Below are 9587 nucleotides of genomic sequence, written 5' to 3' on the forward strand. Positions count from 1 at the left end.
AGAAACATGAAAAAGTCAGCAAACGAGTTTCATTCATTAATACATTCCGAGTTTCATTCATTAATGATTAATATTTGCAAAATAAATTGTTGGTAGCTATCTATCTATCAACTATGGTATATATTCTTTTATGTTTATCAATGAATGTATGTGTGAATGAATGGATGGATGGATGGATGGATGGATGGAAGAATGAAATGACAATTAGATGGATGGATAGATGGATTGATGGATGGATGGATGGATGGATGAATTAAAGTAACGAATGATTGGTTACCACTCCTGTTTATACGGCTGTCCGAAGAGAATATTTTCCCTTAGTGTCCCATTAAATATCCAGGCTTGTTGTGCTGTATATGCTACTGAACCATTCACAGCGAAATGACCAGACATCAGCGGCATCTAAAATAAAACCAATTGTAAGACAGTTTATGATTGATTGTTTTCTTGGGTTTTTTTTTCTACTATAACTTTTTCCATGTTGATTTTGTTCAGTCCCTTTTACGTTTCACCAGCATCTGTCCTTCAAAACAATTTGGTACCGCTCGTAATTTTTCAATTTGCATCGTCTATGATACGACAATTGCTCCAATGTAAAAACTAGAATACTGACTTACCCACCCAGAAATTAGACTCTACAGTAAGAAAATCCTAATCATCATGCAGCATGTATTGGTTATGTACAAAACTAATTTTCCTCCTTTAAAATCTAAGATGACTACTGAGTAGCTATTTTGAATCCAGTTTGCCTAAATAGTTAGACAGCATGGAATCATCCCAACCTATTTTAGAATACCCCATTTGCTGCCATACCAATATTATGATAATTCTACACTTCCTTCTACAACATTGGAGAACAGAAACAAATACATAAGGATAACCATATGCACTCGCGTGTCCATGCGGGAACCACATAAGTACACGGCGACCGGTCAATGGTATCAACTAATTTCTGGTGGTTTTCATTTTAGCGGATTTTATCATGTTATAGCTACTTGAAATGTAATCGCACTCGAAAATAAATTTACAATAAAGTAAGAATACGTCATTTCATACAACCGCCTCTAAATGGCAAAACTGTGAGCGTTGTTGTTATGATTTGACAAAAGAGGGCCGCTCATCGTGATTTTACCATTTGCAGTTTAGCTTCTCGGGTGGTTTTGGAAATTGAAAAACGATATCGGAATGATACTTTTTTTTCAATCTGGGATTAAAACATCTTATATGAAATCATTCTCCGTGTCCAATAACTGACACACGTTAAATTATTCAAAGACATATAATTTTTCACCTCGTATAAATAATCTCCCCGTTTAAAATATAACATTAGAAATATGCACCGATAGGTCGTTGCCCTAAAGGTCATATTCTATTGATTTAGATATTCATTAAAACATATATGTATATAGTGTGTATACAGATTTGCAACAGTTGAAGTATCTAGGATTCAGCTGGGACAACGTGCTCCAGCAAGATTTGTTTGCCTCAATATTCTTCATGATGGTTTGGTGCATTAAATTTAAGCACCTCTGAGAAGTCAAAATTTTCTTGTATTAAACTTTTTTTCTCATATAGATGTTTGGAAATAGGAGTTTATACCATTAAAGAAAATGGAGGAAAAAACATATGTTCGTGTGCTTGTTTCTGAGCTATTGTCACTCCTATACCTAATTGACAAAGTATTCGATTTTATGGGAATTTTACCGTTTTGACCATATACACGAGATATTAAAGTCATAATTTCCTAATGAGGTGTTTGATATGTACCATCCGGTGTTTATAACGTAATAAAAATCACGCCAAATAATGACGTCATAATCACCGGATAGTGCGACTAATCCACGGTAATTTGTACTTTACCCGCGTCGTATTGGGATCTCGTTACCCCCGTATTAACCATACAACCAAAGGCGTATTTTGTGATTGCCAAACTGATGAGAAATTGAATTTACCCGTCCAATAAGTGCTTGCAAAAATGACGATTTTCCGCAGCCGACAGTTCCACAAACTCCAATGTGGTTTCCCTATTTAAACAAGATAATTACAGATGAATGGGCATTATTCGCTATATAAACTTGATTTGTAGTAATAATAACTATAATAATTCAGTTTCATCAGATATTATGAAAGATATCAATCTTACTTTTGCATGTTTTTGTCCCTGTTTAAACTATAATATATGATATTTTTTTATGCCTATATATCAGGAACACATTTTAATAATCTCAAGTACTTCTATTATATAATTTAAGGAACACTGAACATGAAACGAAGACTAGTTTTGAGAAAAAATGTTCAACTGCTGCATTTGCAAAACATCACAACAATCTACCGGTACGAGTCAACAGTAATATTTCAGGTTAGGCCCGACACATTGATACGTTCTGCAACCAAGATATGTTCAAGTACTAGTTTAAACAGTGTTTTAAACCTTATTGTCTCTTTTTCGTCGAAGACACTTCAGAATATATATAGGACACTGTATTATTATATCATCTTAAGCCAGAATAATAGAACTATAAATATTACATGTGTCTTTAATCTTTTACCTTTTCTATATCTATGTTGTCATGTCGCAGTATAATGGTCGATATTGGTGAATCATCTATCGTTTCTATAAATGAAATTATTGTCGACCATTATGTCACATAAATCAGTTACCAATTAAAACATGGAAACATGTATATCTAATAGCGTACTGTGACTAGTAACAGTGGCCCGGAACAGAAACTGCCCCAACACCTGAATTTTATCCCGTAAACATTATAGTGAATGTTACTGCTAGTCCAATAACATATATCATAGCCTAGAAGGCAATCTATGACGTAATAAATCTTACATAATGACATCATTAATTTCAAATATCCTAAAACTTGGTTATAATCATCACAATAACTATACTTACCTTTGGTATTGTTAGCTGTACAACTGTTGTCTCCAAAAGTTGAGTTGGATTCCCACATAAATACTGTATTTCGGAGTTCAATTGCATTTCCAATATTTTCCACATTCTTAGTTGGCAGCTCGAACTCCTCTTTCAACAGAAAACTCTGTGTTATGAACAAAAATTAAAATTATGTTTTTAAAGTCTTGTAAAATCGCTCAAATGTGAAGTCATGTCTACAGCAACCTCGGTGCTATTAATAGAGTTCAATCCAAACTAAAATTGTTATTATAATACAGGTAGACATAAGTAGATGCAAAAATAATTCTCACCCTTATTCTTTGAAAGCTTATTATGGCTTCTCCAAATACTCTGGCAGCATAAGGAGCATAGAACAATCCATTCCGTATGAACCCAAGGGTTGCAACAACCGAAAACCCCTGTAATATAGAATACCTATTATGTAATGCATAATACTACTTGAAACAATAAGATATATTTTTCAAGTTCTACAATATATGACAAGAGAAATGAATTCAAAATATCGTGAAGAACGTGGTAGTTTCTGCTACCAGTATAATTTGAGGAATGGTCCGACTGGTTTTCCCGCTGTCGGTATGCTTCATTGAGATAACAATGTATCAAAATTGTCCCACTACTACACGAAGACACGATATGAATATACCACAACCTTCCAAATCATATAAACATTCATACTCACAACACATTGCCTATATGGAAGATCGTTATTAAATTTCCCTTGTTGTTTATGCCTTATTAAATTATCGTAACACAGTCGTTGAGCGGAATGTAAAAGCATGAAATTAATTCGCAACATTTTTTTTTCAAATTTATGTTTACAAGAATGTATATAGGAGAATAACATGTGCTGACACTTACTTTTGAAACTGTCAGGTCATTGCCAGCGTGGACATACAGCGCTATGGTGACCACAGAAGCAATTGATGGAGTGATTGGCATAATAGCATTGAAAATTAAATTCAATATGGAAGACCATATCAGCGGCTTCGTTTCTTGGCTTCGAATATCTATTCCAAGTATGAAAAGAGTAAAACATAATGTTTTCTTATTGCGTAATCAAACTGAAATGTATTGACAATCTTGGTTTATTTTCAAGCTAGTGTAATCTTACGTCAATGCCTTTCTTTTTTAATTGCAATAGTATTATTTTGGTATTGCATACATTAACAGTATTGTCGTAATACATAATCATGAAGCTTTTGTGAAGTCACGTTTCTGTCTTCAAATTAATTATTAATCATTTAAATAAAAAAAACTTAGAGCTTTACATTTAAGAAATACATTTCGGTATCTTGGGCAGTTTGCTTCAGTGAAATGATTTAATAAAATGATTAGATTTCAAAAAATCACACCACGAACGCACCGCAGTCTCTCAAATTACAGGCACAAATTACGATCAAAACCTATTGCACAGAGAGCCGTAAATATGACTATAGAAAACCATAGATAGCTGTTCTTATGGCATACATGTCTACTGTCCCATAGCAAGACCGTAAGTGGTGACTAAAGATCTTATATTTACGCCTTTACTTATTTTCTTCTTCATAACGTCTCCATTGACACAGCATACTCTAAGCATTGAGATGAGCCCTTGCCACTGTGAGGAGGTATATCGGTTCTGTCCCCAGGCTGAGACACACCATAGATTATAGTTGGTAGTTCTGCTCCTGCTTAGCAGATCTGTATTTTTCGTGTCACTCGTATGGAATAGTTGGACCCTTGATCTGTTTACATTCTTATCTCATATTACGTATGCCATCTTAACCCATGATATTAAATATTATATGGCTTTTATTCAGCCTTCCAAAATATTTTATGCTGAGTATCATGCAGGGGCAGAAACACTTCATGCAATAATACGATCAACGTGTCCCGGCCAGGGGGCACAACCCAGCACAGTCTTTTCCACGGGGGCTTAAACTTCAGTGTGAAAAGTAAGGCGGTGTCGGGGAGACGTTAGGCAGAACTATTGTAAGCAAGGAGAGAGAGAGAGAGCAAAGATTTGTTGGCCATCATGTAGTTGCATATTTTGCATTATAACTGTGCTTTAGAGATAAACTTACCCATTATAGATGTTCTGAACGTTTCCTCCCATGCATACATTTTTATCAACTTGATACTCGTCAGCACCTCAGTCATTTTTCGTATCTAATCAATGAAAGCATGCATATTAAATGTTACTTTTTAAACCATAAATTTCTTGAGACTCGCAAATGACTAAAATACTGTAATGTATGTTTTATCTTGTTTAAGATTGAAGTTAATCGGTACAATGTACATCCAAGAACTATAGATACTTTCATAACTATTTATGATATTTCATAAAAGCTTGGAAGTTTTTGATAAACAAAAACCCTGGGCATTTTTTACATGTGCCTGTTTTGTTTGTATAGTTATTGGAATAAATGAAGTTGTAAGCAGTAATTATGATTGCTTTTGGCAATGAAATACACAAATAGTTATACTTGTATTGATAACCATAATATGTTCCTAGTTTTGAGAAAATCAATCCCTTAGTTTAAGAACACGTACAAGTTTGAGGAATCCGATAACAATGAATGTCAGCGTGTGAAACAGAAACTTACCCTTCTATCAGTCCATCTCAGCGTCTGGTGACGTAAAATGGACATTATTTCAATAAGAACCGTCTGCAAAAATAACCATTGTGGTTTGAAGCTTTATGCGCCGTAAGATTCATATTCACGAACCAAGAAGAGCTTTAAATATTTTATTCACCACCCAAAAACACCGCCGTTTTGAGAATTTCAATACTTAGTATGCATTACTTAGTATGCATAGTTAGGATAGCAAAACGCAAATTACAATACACTTATGTAGATTATAACTATAAATTATGTTGTTGTTTTATTTAATTTTTATATACCAAACCTTTGCCATAAGTTGTGTAACAATGATTGAAATTACAACCGTACACAAGTTTTTGAAGTCAAAAGAGGTAAGTTCTGCCCTCAGTTAGACTATCGCTATTAACTTAACTCCGCCCACATTTTGACTGACAGGATTCCACAGCCAATAAACGCGCATACGACTGGTTGAACCTAGTCATGTGATTTGTGATTTGAACGATCCGAAAGCCAATTCTGATCGCTTGAACTTATTTATCTGGAACCGGCTATACGATAAGTAAGTAAACGCTACAATACCTGTATGATGAAAAATATGGCAAACGTTCCAAGTGCTACGAAACACCAGACTCCTATCAGGTAGTAGGTGTAGGATATTCCAATAATGAGATATATCGGCATCGACAGAATGTAGATCAACAATTGGGTGTTCATAAACACCCTCAGGGAATCCGACGCGAATATCGTGACTATCTGAAACAACCATTACAACATTTCAACAGACCAATCGCACTGCTATCTAATGTCACACTGACATATCACTGATGACTCAATATGTACATGTAATGTCACTACATTTACTTATAATTTGACATTGTTTTTGTCTGTTTATCAGAATTCCAAATATTAATAAAAAAAATCAATCTAAAAGATTCGATCGATTGATGGAAGTGGGTTAAACATACCTCAGAAGCAATCTTTCCATTCATATCCTTCAGTTTTAAAAGTTTCTTGTACACCATTCCCAGCATACCAGACCGAAATCTTATTCCTGGATTTAAAATAAAATGCATTATGATCATCGGCATTATCCACTTTGTAAAGCGAATGTGATCTGTTCCCTCTCTTGGAAGCGTATAGGAGATCAAACCAAACGCACTGTTAGTTCAATCTGAGAACATGGAAGCTTACCGTTCAATCCAATTCCTTGATGCAGTATAACGATACACTTTGTTTACATCAATTGCCTCAATCTAATTAAAATCAGACTTGTAATTCCGCTCCCACTACGATACTCTACGTTACGCTTGTATTGAAGCGTAACGTAGATTTTCGTAGTGGGAGCGGAATTACAAGTCTAATTTTAATTAGATTGTCAATTGCCTTTAATTACATCATAATGAATGGCCGTTTTAGCTAAGTACTGACTGTTAGATGCGATACATGGGATAAGATATCTAAAATAAGATTGGTATTTCATCTATATTTAGATATATTAAGTGTAATGTAATAACTATAAGATAATACGATTGTAAACAGATAATGAAAAGCAAAACAATCGAATGGTTGGCCATATATCTAGATACACGTGATAACAATAATTGTAAACAATTTGTTATTCCAACCGAGGGGCTTTAGATTCATAGAAAAATATGCTGATAGTTGCTTTACTGAAAACACGATTTTCTAAAGGTACTGTATTACGTTAGTGAACATGAATAAAAATGTATTTTTACATCAGTTGAAAAAGACATGTTTGTGTTTGCGATGTCAGGCGTGCATTTTGATAGATACCAGCATGTCATATAGTGAGGATGTATGTTTAGGACTGATGGTTCAATGTGCTAGCACTATGAAGATAGGGCGTTATTGTTCCCAGCTATATTAGAAGACAATTACACATATTCTATTCAGTGTGGAATGGGAATTAGCGACATGCACATGAAATACAATTTCTGCTTTAAAAATGAGAGTTCAAAAACTAAAAATAAACTGATTTATACCGATAGTTATTTGTATAATCTCTAAAATTGGGGAATTTTAGGGTTCACATACGCATACTTTGGGCATACCATTCATTTTTATCGAAATGCACATGAACCAGCGTACCTGTCTGAGTCCCGTATGTCCGTAGAAATGTGTAGGAGGCACACCTTAACATTTGTCCCAAAGCCACGGCTAGCACCAGTACCACGGCGTAAGGTATAGAGGTATCTGGGTCCTCCAGGTAGTGCGAAATAACATCGGTGATATAGCCCTGGCGAAACGAGTGGCGTCGTTAGCTTCATTGGTCGTCAGTATGGCAGCGAAGAGCGACAGTACAACTATTCGTCACATGCCACACTGCGACAGTGCGAGAATGACCTGCACGTGAGACATTCATCAACTATATATTATAAAAATACTTAGTTTAAAAAATCGTGCCAGTCCCTGTATAAAACTTGGATTGACTACACACTCTCTGGTGATCTATCAATTGCATGATTGTAAGAGCCAAAAATATATTTAGGAATAATTAGCCTCTTTCTTAATTGCTCCATCCTACCGTCTCCATCGGAATAAGCTCCCCTTTGAATCACATTGATTTTTCCCGGATTCTCTTATTTTTATATAATAGTTGGATGTTTTGTAAAATGTAAAGCATAAGACTCCATCACAATAACAGTTTACATAATTATAAACATACCGTCATTAGAAAGGTCACAACAGCATTGAAACACAGGCCAATTATCACAACAAGGAGTCGAAACCATATGAACTTCAACCAAAGCCTGGTGACCGAACACTTGTTAGGTCCGTGAGTTTGTAATTCGGCAATCCACAATGGCTCAAGTCTAATAAAAAGTTCGGGATAACATTTGCGAAATATTGATTTTCAGCAGATTGCAGTATTTACAATACAAATATATCGAAGAAATATGAACATTTATAATTATAATTTAATAAACATAAAAAATAAGACATTAAATCAATATAGATATTCGATATTGAAAGCAAAGTGGCATCTTCTGATAAATAATTTCCCTCGTCATCATCAAAACAAATGGCTCGATGGTTTGATTATTATATTAATCATGTACAATTGATGTTTATAACCGAAAAATCAAGAGAAAGGACTTTGTATGGTGTGTGCCCTTTTTCTCCCCCAAAATCAATAACTTTTAAAACTTCAGTTGTTGAAGTATTTAGTACATCCTTGATTTAATTGTGAGGAAATTTCAAATTTTGCAGCTTAAGTTACAATAACAATCATCAAAATCGCTAAGAGAGTTTCAACCCTTTTGCTATTTTTTGCCTTTTCTTTGACAAGTTTAGTCTAAGAAACAGTCAAGCGTAATAATAAACTTAATATTTACTGAGAATATGTAGGCACTTAAGATACATCTTTGACATTATGAAAATATAAAGACTATTAATATCGCTGACGTTACATCCACCCATGGACTATTCATAGTAAAACTGATCTGATCTGAAACAACACCATTTGCAACATATTGCACAAAGGAAAGGCAGTTCGTTCATTATTTTAGCTGTTACCAGGCCATTAAGTACATATCAGTAAAAAAAACTTTTAAATATCGATTCATTATGCTACAAAGAATTAGTGCCTTTTGGTTCAAGGTTTTGTAATTGAGGGTGTAGACTAAAACATTTAGCTTCGGGAGGAATATGTGAATTTATTCTCGTTTCCGTACTACTCAAGGATGCCGTGTTTTAGACGAAGAAGTTTGCAACGAAAACGATCAATATTTACAATTTTTAAACACTTTTATAATCTGTGCATATTAAAGTAGGTTATCATAGCAACTTTATCTGCAGAATTGATAAAAAATGTACTAGATATTTGACATTCAACAATTTATTTATTCTCTTAATGATAACAGGTTCGAACAAATGACGAATCTGAGGGTACAAACCATACATAGTCCTTTCATTTTACATTTTATATTGCGCAGTACTGTTATGTTTGAACTCTTGTTTTTAAATAGCTATTTTTAACTACCGTTCTGTGTTGAAAAAACAGGTTTCCAATTCTGAGCAAGTCCAAACATGATTCTCTCGGATTTCTTTTTCTC

Source organism: Argopecten irradians, chromosome 7 (assembly GCF_041381155.1).
Source record: "Argopecten irradians isolate NY chromosome 7, Ai_NY, whole genome shotgun sequence".
Taxonomy (NCBI): domain Eukaryota; kingdom Metazoa; phylum Mollusca; class Bivalvia; order Pectinida; family Pectinidae; genus Argopecten; species Argopecten irradians.